This window comes from Ixodes scapularis, unplaced genomic scaffold, assembly GCF_016920785.2.
Source record: "Ixodes scapularis isolate PalLabHiFi unplaced genomic scaffold, ASM1692078v2 PGA_scaffold44__24_contigs__length_19508400, whole genome shotgun sequence".
Lineage (NCBI taxonomy): Eukaryota > Metazoa > Arthropoda > Arachnida > Ixodida > Ixodidae > Ixodes > Ixodes scapularis.
The window spans coordinates 6,705,106-6,720,768 of record NW_024609873.1 but is presented as its reverse complement, the minus strand read 5'-3'; the positions used below and the strand labels follow the sequence as shown (position 1 = coordinate 6,720,768).

General features: G+C 50.1%; 1 protein-coding gene across 1 annotated transcript in view; it reads right to left on the bottom strand.

The window, feature by feature from the left end:
• LOC8051300 (ecdysone receptor) overlaps positions 1-15,354 on the bottom strand; it is a 210,975-nt gene extending 195,621 nt beyond the window's left edge. Inside the window, exon 1 of the mRNA XM_040205666.3 lies at positions 14,422-15,354. The gene's annotated coding sequence lies outside the window, so the exon portion shown is untranslated. The remainder of the gene's footprint in view (positions 1-14,421) is intronic.
• Between the last annotated feature and the right edge of the window lie 309 nt (positions 15,355-15,663).

The window sequence follows — 15,663 nt, the reverse complement described above, 5'->3', positions numbered from 1 at the left end:
CCATAGCAGGAACCAGAATACGAACACAATGTACGTGCACGCAGATACAGACGTATTCTAGCCGAGCTTATAAACGCGATATGGTTAACAGAAAGCGTCACGCGGATGCTTTCAATCGCTGCTGCGCCTGCCAGCAGGCCCGGGCCAACAACGACAGTTCTTGTGGTAGGAACTAAGAAATAATATATCACGAAAAGAGGAAACAGAAAAAAAATGTTGATCGGCATTCTATTCCGTGCATTGCGTTTATACCATCAACTGCTCCAGAAGTCGGTATACAGCAGGTGCTGTTCATCGGGGCGCAAGATTCGTGCGTGCGTTTGATCGCTATACTCAACAGTATATACTACGGTAGATCTATTCGGAGATGCCACAAAAAGAAAATAAAATTTCAATTATTATTATTTTATTATTTTGTTGTAATAGTGAAACATGGTGCATTTAAATTGCCCTCGTTTCTCGTGCCCCAGGTTATCGCCGTACGAGCCAATGAACCCATATTGGTACGCAGCCGACGCCAACGCTCAAGTGCAAATCTCTGCAATGCATGTTACAACAGTGCAGTTGTTGTTGTTCGTCCGCCATTTTCTGCCCCGGCATTTCCGGCAACACCGCGAAACAAGACTATAATAAACACAAGCGACGACTGGGTTTCGGGGATGGTCCAACGAATCGAGACTCGACGAAACACACGGGAGGCACAACCAAGCAACACTGGGACGGGGAAATGGTGCTCGCCTCCGGAGCAGGTGCCACAGCTGTTTCTCGCACGTGTTGGCCCGGCAAACTCTGGGCTCCTCCATTCACCCGTACGATAAGAGCGCGGTGGAATCGAAAACGCGCCCGTCGGACCCGCCGCACCGTCGATATTTTGCCGCGTGATCACGCTCCCCTCCCGCACCCGGGCGCGGGGAACGGGGTCGGGTGATCTGAGGGCAGGTGGTTGATAGGTCCGCAGGGCGCACAGCCCCCACAGCGCTGTCGGCTTATGCGTGAACGGAGGGCAGGCCACACCGAGTCGTTCGCTTCTCCCCGACCACGTGTAAGCCAAAAACGAATAAAGGAGATATCGGGGATAGAAAGAAGATAACCGTCACCGCCACATTTACACGAGGACACAGAAAAAGTGACAAAGAAAAACGAGATCCGATTAAACGTTAGCGTATGCTGTAAGTGGACCACGAACCAATTAATTAATTTGTGTCAATTGGTTAGTTCATTTATATAAAGGTAACCGCCACTTAAATAACTACACAACAACAAATAAAGAACCGCGAAACAATGTGCGGTGGTAGGGAAAACGAACAAAACATTAATAAAATGAGCCTCTATTTTGTAGTTTGTACGAAAAAGTATCATTTCACGTGTGCCAAACAAAAGCAGCTGCTGTCGGGAACGGCTTTCGACGCAATTGTAAATCGAAGAGAGCGGCGCAGAAGCACGAATTCGTGCCGTTAGGAAAACGCTTTTTTTCTGAAGTTTATCTCAACTATTACACGTCGCTTTTTAGGGGCTTCCGCTCTCTGTTGTCAGTTCGTGCAGACCAAATCTCTCACTTGATTGATTGATTGACGGAAAACTAAACGAACTTTAATAAACATTAATGAAGCGTTTTAGCTCCGCTGCCTCAGTTTGCTGCGACTAGCAGTGCCTGCCGACGAATTCCAGCCTGTAGAAAGGCCATGAACGAAAACTTAAGAAATTCAGAACCCAACAACAGCCGCGTTGAAATTGGCCATGCCTCGTGTTTCTGATGTCACCGGTGACACCTGTATGGTCGACCCGGTGTTCGGAACACTTGAGTCGGTCGGTAGCTTCGGTAGTTCAAGAAACGGTGTGACTGCTCCGCTTTCATGAAAGCCTAACGGATGGATGGATACCTTATGGCGAATTCCATTGGTCGCTTCGGAGCGCGCCGGGACCACTAGACTGGATCCGAGATGGAGCACGCGATCCGACCGGAGTCGCTGCGTCTCCGTATCCCCCGTGGAACATGACCACTCCTCCGGGATCGGTGGATGCCTTCCCGTCATTCCCCTCCCCGGGAATCGCCTTCCCGCGGTCCCGGACCTCGAAGCACGTGCTTTCGAAATGCAGGCGCACATGTTCAATGCACGAGCGAAGCACTTGCCTCCTCATCATAGGAATACTCGTGAACGGTGTCCAAGTACGTCTCGATTTTCGGCCTCTTCTGCGGAGTTCCAAAAAGGCAGTCGAATTCATGCGGGACACACACACATATATAAGCAATCCTCGTCGCCGCTGCTGCTAGGAGAGCTGTTCGAGCAACTTGATGACGAACTGTCATCAAGTAGCAGCAGCAGTAAAGCGGGCGGCATTCCGCGAGCGGCCATTACGAATTCTTCCGAGGCGAGATGCCCGGCGACGGCGAGAAAGGAAGTCACGTGAGCGTGCCGAGGCCTCGCCAGGCTAGCTTCCGGTAGAATCCGCCGAAATCGGCGCAGCCACTTTTCTCGGATCCGGATAGAGATGTGGAATGAGAGCTGATCCAAAACGACGAGTGGAACACGTCCGTCTCGATCCCGATTGCCCCGTGAAGGAGGCGCGCTCCAGAAAAGTCGATCCCGGCGCAGTCCGAAACGACCAGTGGATTTCGCCATTAGGTCGAATGCTCTGAACGCCGACGCGGCAATCGCGCCTAATCTTTGCGCCGGCCTCCAATTGATGACGTAGACAATCCAGCACTTGGGCCTTGTTTTAAGGAGGTGTCGGCTAGCTCTCCTACAGCGAGCGCGACGGGACGCCGTCGGATTATTATAACCCTGACGCAACACAAGCGGCACTTGACCCACATAAAGTAAGCGCCGACACGTGAAAAAAATAATCCCGGGAGAAAAGAACGAGTATTTTTTTTTTTTTTTCGGGAACAATGAAGGTGAAATCAATATGCGAGACGGGCGGTCTCTCCGGCGGCCCCAAATGTGACGGTTGCGTTATATAAATAACTCGATAGACGGAGCTTTCTAAAAGCGGCGCTGTCGTATAACCGCATACCCAGAAACAAAATAAGACGAGAACAATGAAATCGCAGAGACGTCGGATTACAGCAAAGATAACGCGTGGGACGATGTTTGAGGTCTGACGGACACCCCCCTCACAGATCCCACGCACACCTTTCACCTTTTCCCGCCTACACATTACCAGGTTTCATACACGGAAAAAAAAATATATATAACACAAAACGGCAAAACACGCGAAAAGGTTAAATTTAGGAAAAGAGAAAGGAGCGAAATCGGAGTTCCTTTTTCGGAGTAGGCTGCAGGGTTCGCAGCTTCATCCCACACGAACTGTGTACGAGAACCTCGAGATGTTCATCGAGGAGGGCTGTAGGCTCGAAGAACGGCAGAGCAGCTTTATAGTAACGGACAACTTAAGAAAGGTAAGGCGTGGCGGGCATCGCATTATCGCTCTCCAATCAATGGGATCGCAGCACTGGCCGAGAAGGACGCCGAAGAAAGAGAATCGCGAGGATTCGCGGAGCGGATGAACTGCGCCCCGCATTTCTTACGTTAGCAACACTCTAATAATCCAGTGCGGTTACTTGTTTCCGCCACAAAGTACTTGGGACAGCCAACCAACCGCTCAGCAATCTACGGAGCAAGCTAAGGCGACGCTGAAAATAAGAGTATCGGAGCAACAACGTCCCACACACGATTGAACAAAAAGAAAGCAACGAAGAAGAAAAAAAGGAGCAGAAAGAGAAAACGCAAAACTGGCCGGAGATCAGCGTTCCCGCGGTCTTATGAATCACTTCCAGTCGGCCTTTACGCACTTCCAGAGGAGGCTGACGACCGAGCGAAGCGCAACAAACTCGCTTCCAACCTCTCCCCTGCTACACAAAATGACACGCGAGGAAATCTTGCCCAGACGCGAGCGGCTGGCTGGTCTAACCACGTCATCGCCGGCCTCCGCCATCTCACGTACAACGTCCCGCGCGCTACGCCTAAAACATTACCGAGCAATTATACGTTTCCGAACGCGTGCATTAACAGGGAGAACTCTCGCATAATGTTTGCAGAGCGTGCGTGTTGGTTGTTTTCAGGCAACGCCAATCCGTCATTTCGGTGGCAGACGTCCGCGCGATTAAAATCGTATTAGATCTTATTCACTAAGTATCCGCAGTGAACGGTATATGCACCACCATAGCAACAGCGCCGTCCGCGACAAGAAGTAGTTCTAGGCTTCTCTTTCTTTTAGTAGTGTTACGGTCAGAATCCTCTGACCACAACACGGCACACCACTGAAGAAAGACGAAGATATGTTACTTCTAAACGACACTTTATACGGATCAAACTTTTTCTTCCGAGAACAACGCGGCTTTTGAAAGATGTTTGAACGACCCCAGCCGTGTAATCGACCGTTTCCGCTCAAAACACTGCCGTGGCATAGCACCCGCCAGAGATTCGCCGGTAAATTCAGCGTAGGAATGCTGTCTCATGAACTGTTTCCGAAGAACTCGCTACTCTAGCAGTCGGCAATGTTGCGGCGGTGGACGTTCATCCTGCAGGTCGGTTGCTTTCGCAGCAGACGAGTCTTGGCCAGCAGACGACAGCCGGTTCCTCCGGGCCTCGCATTTTGGCGGAGTGACACGAACGTTCCCGTTACTCTGCTTATTTGGACATCGGGACTCGGGAGACAAAAAGGGGCGAAAGGCAAATAGGGTTCCGAAAAGGGCCCTATTACGGTCCAATGAAAGCACCCCGTACACAAGTATACGCCTGGAAGCCGGTGGCTCTTCGCAACACTGGATTCTCCAGTACGAAGAGTGTGTCAGTTAGGGGTGAAAAGTAGCATGAAACATTGACCGCGCGAGCTAACACGTGCGGCGAGCAGGGATAGGCCTCGCTTCCACACTAACCCCAGAAGCTTTGGATTTAATGTTTACCTCGTTTAACGACAACATTTGGCATTTCATGGCTTTGAGTGGGAGTTTTTTAACGCGGTGACCCCAGCAAATACAGTTAACTCTCTTTTCTTATTATTTGTTCAATTTTTTTTTTTTTTTTTTTTTTTTTTTTTTTTTTTTTTTTTCAATAGCCTGCGGAACAACCTTGGGCAGGTGTTATAAATAATACTGTACCGCGTAACCTTCGAAGTTCGCGGTTACGGTGGAGAACGGCAAGGTAAAGACAAAAAAAAAAAAAGCGAAACCTTTCAGGAAGCCTATTGACTATTCCGTAAAAGCGCATTAAAAGCTGCAGGGGACACGAAAACCTGTTTTAGTCGCGGTTCACCTCGATCGTGAAAGTTAGGTGCCAGCGAAAAGAAACAAGAAGGAAAGAGACACACGTGTTCGAGGAAAGAGAATATGTCACGCACTCGTAAAGCCAACTCTGTCTTGAAGTGAACTTCTCTAAACTGCTTTCGTGAAACTGGCACCCGAATTACGCTCCATCAATTTCGGAATCCGCGCTGGGTGATACCTTGCATTTGACACAATTTTAAAATTCGCAACGCAATTCGATCATAAGACAGAATCACACATGCATGCTCGTAAATGACGTGAAAGTTCGGAAATGCACCGTCTCATGTTGTACAAATAGAATGAACATGACTCGCAAAATCAGGGACGCTTCTAACGAAAATGCGAACTCGAAAGTGCAAAAACAATCACAAATAGTCTTTTTTTTTTTTTTTTTCTACGGTTAACACGTTGATTGAGGTTTTCCAGCGCTACCACAAATATGTGTTTCGTCCCAAAGCTTTTCCTCCAAATACTTCCTTTAAATTCCTCAATCATTACAAAAGAAGATACAGAGGATGGGAGTGCAGCGGTTGTCGGATCGCGTAATAATTGTGGTTGTTTGGATATTTACACAGCATGTAGTTAGTCAGCTATTATAAAGTTGCGACGAGTCACTCGCTGTATAGATGAGAAATTTAGACAGTGCGGTACAACCGCTAGCCTGGGGTCCTTAACGTGCATCACGCAGCAGTGATACACGACCGCACGCCGGTACGATGCTGATCCAGATCGAAACGGGCAGGGGTGGTGAACCCAGGATCCTGGGTTCTGCAGCGCAAACTTTAGCTCCACGTGCTTCCAGCTGGTCTGCGCTAGCCCACTCCGCCGCCAATCCGCCGTCAGATCGCGTCTTTTCGCAGGGCTCCTTCAATCTTGACGCAACGCCACGCTAATCAACAAAAATAAGGAAGGAAAAAAAAAAAAAAAGAAGACGGAAAAACGGCTTGCTTTGCAAACGAGGCAGGGTACTAATCCTGCCATTTGCAGGGCGACATTTACCTTGCCTGTCTCGGCCAAACAGACCTTTATCAAATGTCAACGCGGTCACCGGACTCGCACAGCTTCTCTCCGCGAAAGTTCCGCAAAGGTGACGTCGGAGTAACCGCCTCAACAGCGAGAACTTCCGAAGACAATAAGAACTCGCCAACGCGGAGAATGTAAACGGGTAGGGACGCTGCGAACTTTTTGGCAAACCTTCGAACTTCTGGAAAAATCGAACAAGGTTCGCTTTCTTAAACAGTCTTGCCTATACTTCACTGAAAAAATTCGAATTTTGGAAAAATAACATAACTTACACTCTTTTTTTTAAATTTTAGCAAATGACTATCAATGCTTATGTAAACATAGAATAGTTTAATGATATAGTTAGTGTGTTACCCTCATCAGCTCGTTCTGCATTTCCGCGCACGCAGATACAAGTACAACTTCAATCAAACTTAGCGAAAAAAAAAATCTATCTTGATTTAATTGGCCCCGGACATCCTTAGCATACTGACAGTAGATATTCCACACCGGCGGTGCAGAGACCAGCCTTTGAAGGCCGCAACAACGAGCAAATGTGAGCGGGATGCTATCGCCAATATCAATACCCCAAACCAAGAAAAAAAAAATTTTGAAGATCCGGTTGCCGCCATTTCTCTCTCTCTCTCTCTCTCTCCTTCTCTCTGTAGAGGCACGACGAGTGTTGCCGACGGATAAAAATCGGACGCCTTTAAAGAAACATCGACAGGTTGGCGATGGGGCAGCGGCGAGAATGACAGTGCACGCAGAGACGCGCACAAAGAAAACGAAACTGCAGCCGCAGCATTAGGAGCACCGCAGGCAGCAACGGCGGCGCCGAGCGAATCTAGGACTGGCTAGAGAGAGAGGGGGGGAAGAGGGAAAGGAGGAACCTGGGCGAGGGATATATACGTATTCCGGCTGCTGACATCAAAATCGGGCCACGTTAGGGCCTTCTCGACCTCCTCACTCACGCCAGTCCACAAGCTAAGGCAGGCAGGCCGGGCAAAACAAAACCGGGTCACTCACAACACACAAACACGCGGACGCTAGACGCGCACGCACGCACAACGCAAGCGACGCACGAACAACACAAAGATCGCCGCAAACGCCAATCTGCAGAAAACGAACAAACAATCGCCAAACGAAACGTACAGTCCAGCGAGTGGGGGGTGCATGAGGGTACAAGGTCTTTGTTCAGGTTTTTCTCACTCTCGCTTTAGGTTTTTTTTTTTTTTTTTTTTTTTTTTTTCTACATTACGTAACGTGAAGGGTCCACTTACCCTCCTTTCATGTATCTGAAGACACAGGGACGAGAGGGTAGCGATCTTAATTATATCGTGAAGATTTTTTCTTAGACGAGAAATTCGTTAGAATGAAGATAAAATCTCTCTAAATACAGGGCCCATCTCGAACGGGAGCCACAGCAAAAACCGATTTGCCATCGCGCTCCCAAAGAACCCTGCAAAGTAACCGCAGTATAGAAACAAATAGAAACATGGATAACACAAAATTCATGGGTCTCGATTTTTTTCCCCCCCAATATTAATACTTTTATTACTTTATTACCTGGCTGTATGCATTATAACAAAAGACGAATAAACGTCGCCGTGCTGACGTTATCGTGTCGGTGCGATACAGCAGTATAATTCTGCATGGACGAACGAGACTCAAAACTAAAATCCTGACAGGATGACAGGGGGTCGCGGGTTTGAAATCGACGGTACCAGCGGAATTATTACTCCGCTGATACGTATGGTCGGTGACGGGTTAAGTACGCAGTAGAAGCTCCATCGATATGGATGGCAACGAGCGCGCGACCAAGTGTTACCAAAGGCAGAAAGGCCGTTCTGGAGGCGGAGCAACCATCGCCTCCTTAAACTGCCACCGACTACGCTCACTGCCAGCTAAAAAATACCCCGAAATGATTTTTTTTTTTCAACTTCTTCTTTTTTAGTTTTAATCTTTAACTCAAAAGCGAAATGAGAGAAACTATGTGGTCGTGCGTGCTTGGGCACCTGATGCGACGACTCCGAGCTTCCCCCCGCGCTGCAGCACCAAATTTGTCACTCGCAAGTGACGATAAATGCCGTCAGGGCCTGCCTCATTGGCCACGAACGCGAATCCAAATATATTCGTCGACGGATTGACTGTTAACGCGTACGTCCGAGTGACGTAGTTCTCGTGGTCCAATGCGCGAGCTGGGTTCGGCTGATGTGCTGGGCACCGCGGTGAAAAGGCGGAGAGCATTCGAAGGAAAGGAGGTAAGAAATAATCCGCTATATATTCGAACCTTAGCAGGCTTTCACTTTCTAGCCTCTTTCTTTTTGGCTCACTAAACGATACGCGATCCGAAAAATCCCACTCTAAATTCCCTTGTCCCAACCCAAAATAAATTTCATGAAAACTTTAAGAAAGGCTAGGGCGTGGCTTAAACTGTTCACGCTTCGCGATTGGCTCTTCCGGGTTCTTGTCGGCCAATGCCGCAATTCCGTTGGTCACGGAGCGATAATGCGATGCTGCCCAAGCCCCCTCCGTTTCTCAAGCTCTCAGTGAGCACATACACCTTTCCAGCGTTTATCGCATGGGAGAAAAATAAGTGGACTGCGTGTAAGCACGCGTGGCGTTCGACATTACGCAGAACAGAGCCCGTAGACAAAGTTTTCAGCGCGCAGAAGGCAATTATTCAAATGCGTTATACTCTTTGTCACGTCAAAAAAAAAAAAAATCGTTCTTAAATAATTTGGCTTGCAGAAGGAAAACAAATCGATATCCGTTTTGCGGTTTAAACGTGCCAATTTTGATGAAATTACAAATAATTATTCTTAAACACACGTACATGTATAGACGGGAGAATCAGTAACGGCACACGAGGAGCGGAACCTTTTCATCACGGTTACAGACGTAACAACGAACCTAGGTGGCGCGCGCCACCTAGGTCCAAAAAGTCTAACCACCCATACAAAAAGCAAGCGAGATAAGAGAGCTTACTCGTTCCCGGGTTAAATATCTACAACCTCCGGTGACGAAAAAAAAAAAGTAATAAAGAAGCCCCGAGAGAGAAGACTGTAAAAAGTAATAATCTCAAAACGCTTCGCCGGTGTGGCCAACGGAAGCCCGAGCCAAAGCCAGATACCGAGCCTCTCCCCCCGCATGAACGGGCGCGGGCACGAAAGCACGGACGGCGTTGTTACGAAACACGTCGTTCGATAATGTGTAACAAGCCGGCTGTCACAAGCTGATAAAAACGGGGCTCCCATAGAGACGTTGCGTTCGGGCCAAGACAAACGGGTGATAGGCCGTCACTGGGCACAGGGCGAAGCTTTACCATGGTGCCTGGAGCGCGTCTTCTCTGGTCGCGTCTTCCAACAAAAGTAGCCCCTCCATTTCCGTCTGCTGACGTCGTGCAAGTGCCATGCTGTGGCCTGCCGTTATCCTGGCGGTGGAAACCGGGGCACGCCGTGACGACGAGGGCCCTTGCGGCTGGCGCCCTTTTCGCCAGTACTTCTACGGCCAACCGCGAGGATCGCAACATCCGACAGCATGACACGCAAGAAGATGGGATAGCCCAACACCTAGAATAATCGAAGCCCGCGAACATCCATCTCACCCCACACGGAATCTGAAACCGAGCGTCTTTCGATGCACTCATTAAACGTGTGGTCCAGTCGAACGTCGGCGCAGCGCTCGTGCGTAAAATGCTCCTTTTTTGGCTCGACCTTGACGACGTCGAAATTCCAGCACACGGGATTCTCACTGTTCTGGGTGGTGCTAGATCGCCGCAGTAGCAATGATCCTCATAAGGAACTTAGCGAACTACTCCTCCTCTAAGGTTAGACCGATTAGGCGAAGCATCGACCTTTTGGTAAAATTCGATGAAGTTCGACGATCTTGCATATATTATTTTTTTTTTTTTTTTTATGAGGAAAATTGATGGGTATTCAACTAGCTAAAATGCTGCACCTCTCCTCCACCAAGTGCCATCGGCTCGTCTTCAATCTACGCGCGTGCGCACAAAAGTCTAACATGTGTCCAACTTCTGTTCGAAAGATAAAGTTGGACTTCTGTCCAACTTCGAGATGAAAGGTCGAAAAAGTCGACCTCGAATTTCGGCTGGTGCGCGACATCCCCAAGGCTCCTCGTTGCTACAGTCAAAGGGAACGCGTCATAAATACTTTTTTTCTTTATTCAGAAACAAGCAAAAAAGGACGCTCGATTCTACCTTTATACCAACACATGCCGCTCACCGTCACTCACAATAGCAATGAACACACTTCAATAACTTAACTTTTAACGGGAGCCAACTTATCGTCGTTATCTCAAAGAAATAGCCATTCACGATTAAACGTATTGTACGAATTAATTAACGGGCGTTATAAACGAGACTTCCCTGCTGGAGGGCTTTTTCTTCGGGCATGAAGTAACAATAACTGCTTTTGGACGGCGTATTAATTTTTTTTCTCGCAAACTATGTGATTGAAGTAACGTTACTAATAACGCAGTTTCACAGTAGGCAATCTCATTATTCGTACCGTATCTTACCTGGTAAATCCTTTCTCGGTACTGGTCTTAGTTTAATTGCTTGCTCCAACCTACAACTTTCCCTTTCTTTTTATATTCTACAACTTTTTTTTTTTTTTTTTGTACGAGTTGAGTATTAATTATACAGGGTCCAAAGCGCGTCAACGTGGCGTTCATCATGTTTCTAACGTGCTCTACCATCGCTGAACCAACCATGTACAGGGAAGGCTTTGTTTGATTGTTTGACATTGTTGATTGAACCCGTCGTGTCGTCGTCGCCCGGACTCGAGGATGGATGGATACGAGTCATACGACTGGACCCTTGAAATCGGACGGCGGCTTGCGCCACCTGGCCGAAGCTTCTCATTCAAATTAACTAATCTCCGATTGAGTTCGTAATCAATGTAGAAGGAAAAATTAATCTCATATCGCGGCTAAGCACAAGTCTTCATCTACCAAAAAGAAACGAAGTATAGAGCCATCTCTTGACATTTTTGCCACTGCTTGGGGGGGGGGGGGGGGGGGGGGGGGGGGGTTTAATACATCGCCGTAGCGCGGTGCGGCTTGTACCGCGCAAATTTAGCAGTGCAAGAGGCCCATCCGAGCGACAAAGTTTTCGCGCCAACACGAGTGAGTGTACCTAAAAATAAACGACACGTCTAGTAATATCAGTCATGGAGTCGCTTGTTTCGATTCGGAGTGTCCCTACGAAAGAAGGCCTTCTGTTTTTTTTTTTTTTTTCTTTATTGTCGTTTCCTTCAGTGTCAGTGTCGGAGACCCTACGAACGCACCTGGGAACTTCTGACAGAATCTGTTGCGCCGCAGTGTTGGGAACATGGCGATCGTTGTCTCCTGTCACGATTCCCGGGGTCAGCGCATAGAGCTGCGAAGTAGCCCCGCTGTCGCGCGTCTAACGCTACCGGAAATATATACGAGTTTCCTGGAAACTGTTTGTGTATACTCTGCTTCCCCGCTATCGAATTTATGGGAGCGAAAGCGCAACTCAGGCGAAAGTGCTTTGTTTACGATATTGCTCGCGCAGGGAAAGCGCTTTCGGAAGTCGTAAGGTCGGGCCCGTACACACGTCGGCGGTAATACGAGTTGGCCCAGTTTACCGCTAGCAGAAAGACACCAAAACGCCCCATGGGGTGTCCCCTGTATGCTAAGCTATATACGAAATCGACTGCCACACCGCGACATTCGGGAATGTCTCCCCGCATGGCTTCCGTGCTGCTCCGGCGTGAACCCTGAACTGTCGCGGGCAATACAAGCTGAAACAGTCCTTCGTGCTTAGGAATGGAATGCGAAGTCCCATACTTCGGACTAAGTGACATATTTAGAGATATTAGAGCTAAAAAAACGAAACACGCAAGCACAAAAATAAGTGCGGATCGGGTGTTTTAGCTTGTAATGTCGGCGGGGGTACCTCCTATACAGCTCTCTTACCATGGTGGGTTACACTTTAGACCGCACACGTATTAGCGTTTCGTTCACAAGTAACGATGCAGGGACAATCCCCCAAATGGTGCAAAGTTATGACAAGACAAATGGACGCACCCCATTTTCGTTCCCTGAAGGTAGAGCTCGCTCGCTGATCATGGGGAACGACTGGAAAAGCTGTGAGTCTACACAAAAGCAGAGCACGAGGCCTCTTCTTTCCTAAATCTTTATACCCCCCTTCTTACGTTGGCCCTCGACCTTTCCGGTGTGGGCTATCTGGCGCCCACACTCAAATAAATTTGAAGCCACTGTTCTATGTGGTGTTGACTCGCTCCGCCTCCCCGTGGCACGGATTTTTGGGAATAGGGAGTTTTGGTAGATCGTCTTGGCCGTCCCGCAACGCCCTCCGCAACGCCACCCGGCACTCTACAGTCAAGGCCATTGGCGCGCAGGCGCAGTAGCGGCTTCTTCGTTGCGGGGGGCTTAGCGGAGGGGGAAACGCGGCCGACGAAAACTCCCCATTAACGCAATCGGCTGAACGGAGTGTTCGCTAACGCAATTTGCTTCACTATGTCGAGGGCCTGAGGCGCTGACGCGCGTACTGAATAAAGTATGACTCCACCGTCATCAAACCAGCTATCGGCAGCCGGTAAAGCAGAGAGACTCGTAAAGCGTGTTGCCTTCCAAAGCTTCGTCACGTCGTACAAAAACATGCTACAAAATGACGTAGTACCACCGATAAAATCTCAATAACCTACCTACACTATTTACAGGTGCCCTACTTGGCGTTACACTAACCTGATCTCTCGCTAACTGGCGCCCACGGTTTCAAGTGTGTCAAATAACGGCTTCGCGTGTGTGTGTAAGTGTGTCAAATAACTGCTGTAGTTAGACTGCATTGACAACAGAAACCGACGACGAAAATCTAGATGCTATTTGACCATAAGCGCGGGCGAAACCGAAATTACAAGAACGTTCGCTGAACCTTGAGAGAATGCAGAGAAGCGATAGAGTTCAAGAAACAGCATTGCTAAAAGTTGCACACACACGCACAGTCCTATTAGAAATTCGCAATGCAAATACGGTCCTGGCTTTCGATCGTCTGTAACCCAAACCAGCATGTCTAAACCTAGTCAAGCTTCAATGTACACAGGCGGCCAAAGCAGACAACGACAGGTGTATTCGACGAGGAGGGAACCTGTGTAGCTCCCCACTGCCACGGGCGCGAATGACAAAAACTGCCACCAAGCGAAAAAGAAAAAAAAAATACCTCGATGGGTTACAATAAAATATAGGCTAGCGGCACGGGCGACGCGACGTTACATAAACGGATCGAGTAACCGACGCACCCGCACGTCGAAAAACGGGCTGGCGGCACGACGGAACGTGGCTCGGAGCTACTTGTCCTAGAAACGCGGTCGGATTCGTAACCGACAACGTAACCAGGCGAAGAGCGACTGGAACACGGCCTCGGCGATAAGAAGCGAAGCGTAGCACCCGATCCGAATAATTGGCGAAAGCTTTCACACAAAAAAAGAAAAGAAGATAAGAGAAAATAACGTGGCTTGAAAATACGACAACGATGAGAAAAACGTTGAGTCCAAACCCCGTGTTGAGGGGGTGCAGTTGGAAATAGGAGGGAAGAGAGAAAAAGAAACAGCACAAACCAGGTGGAAAAGGAAAAAAAAGAAAAAGGAAGACCCAAAGTAAGAAAGGTGAGTCAAGAAAGCCGGAGACAAACACGAAAACGGTTCAAAAAAAGAAAAAAGGCGAGTGTTCAAACCCCGGGTCTGTGTGAGAGGCCCGGGGCCTTGCGCTGACAGACGACACAAAAACCGAGCCGCGCGGCAACACGGGGTTTTGCGCATGCGCGGACGAGGCGACCTTCCGAGGGGTCACCCACTGCGACTGACCGGCCTTCAAAATTAGGGTCAGGCACCGCGGCCGCTTGTGCGCGCTCGCGGTTACATCACCGAGCGATCGCGGACGGGACGCGACGACCCGCGACCCCGAACCCGCCCCACCCTGGAGTCGCCGCCGCGCACCGACGAGAGGCACCGGCGCCGAGAACCCCGCGCGCCGGCGACGACGCCGGCGACGAGTACGAGCGGCGTCTCCCGAGCGACGCCCGGTCGAGCGAGAGACAGCCGGCCATGTGCGCGGTCGCCCGATCCCCGTTCCCCGCCGACACTTACCGTGAGGCGGTCGCCAGGATGATCCGGTGTCGGTTCAAAACGTTCCCGACGAAGCACGGGTTCGAGTGCGTCGCCCAAGATCCGAACGAGCGGGCACACCAAATTCCCGAGGAGCCCGACGACGCGACGGCCGCCGGTAAGCCTACTTTGGGCGCCGCTCCGACACGGCGGCGGCAGACACAACACACAGCACACTTTGGTTTCAAATCCAAGGCTTGCGCGGCGGTGGCCTGCGGTGCGAGTGTGTACGTTCGGGGCTGGTCGGCGGAAGGGGTCCTGACCGCGGGGCAACGACGCACGGGTGGTCAAGGGGTCGTCGGCGTCTACAAACGCAGGGTGAAAAGCCCCTCGGGTACGAGTCCGATGTGAGCGACCGCGCCGAGAACACACGGCGAACGCTTTTCCACGGCGATGGCTCGGGGCGGCAGCCTAAGTAGGGCAAGCGCCGCCGACCAATCGGAGGCCGACGCCGGGAGACGCGCCGAGCGGCGCGCCGCGGACGGAGCCGGAACTAGGCCTCTGTGGCAGCGGGCCACCGCGGCCCCTGTAGCGCCGCCTGCGAGAGCCTCGCCCCAACAACCGCGTTCGCCGGGCGCTGGATTCGACGTTCGCGGGTCGAGTTGGACGCGACTTTCCCCTTGAAGTCGACTAGATTTTGAGACGCGGTGACATTTCCTCCGCGGACGCGCGCCGTCAGTCCCTCCGGCACCCGATGTTTGCTGGAGTTTTCGAAGCGCAGGTGGTCTTGAAAGAGCAGACGACGCGCTCGATAGCAGACGACGTCCTTCCAGCGCGCGGGTGAAAGGGTTTCACGCAATGAAAATGTCGATACTATGTGATATGTGGGAACGAGCGCCATCAGTTCAGCCCGTCCCGTGCCGCAGATTCGCTCGAATTCTCGACGCTGGTGTCCGCAGCCGATCTTGAAAAGGCAGACGACGCGCTCGGTAACAGACGACGTCCTCTCAGAGAACCGCAGAATCAACTATTATTCCCTTTGCCAAGGTTTCTCTCAATAAAAAAAATGTCGATGCGATATGAAATCTGTGTGAACGTAACATCAGCCCGCTGCGATGTTTGCTCGATGCTTGCCCTATGTTCGCTGGTGGCCTTTAAAAGGCAAACGACTTTCCTTCAACGAGCGAAGGAACAGGGAGCATAAGTGTGCTCTTTGTCACGGTTAATCCCAATAAAAAAGCCCACACGTTATGATATCTCCCTAAACACACGCCATATCAGTTC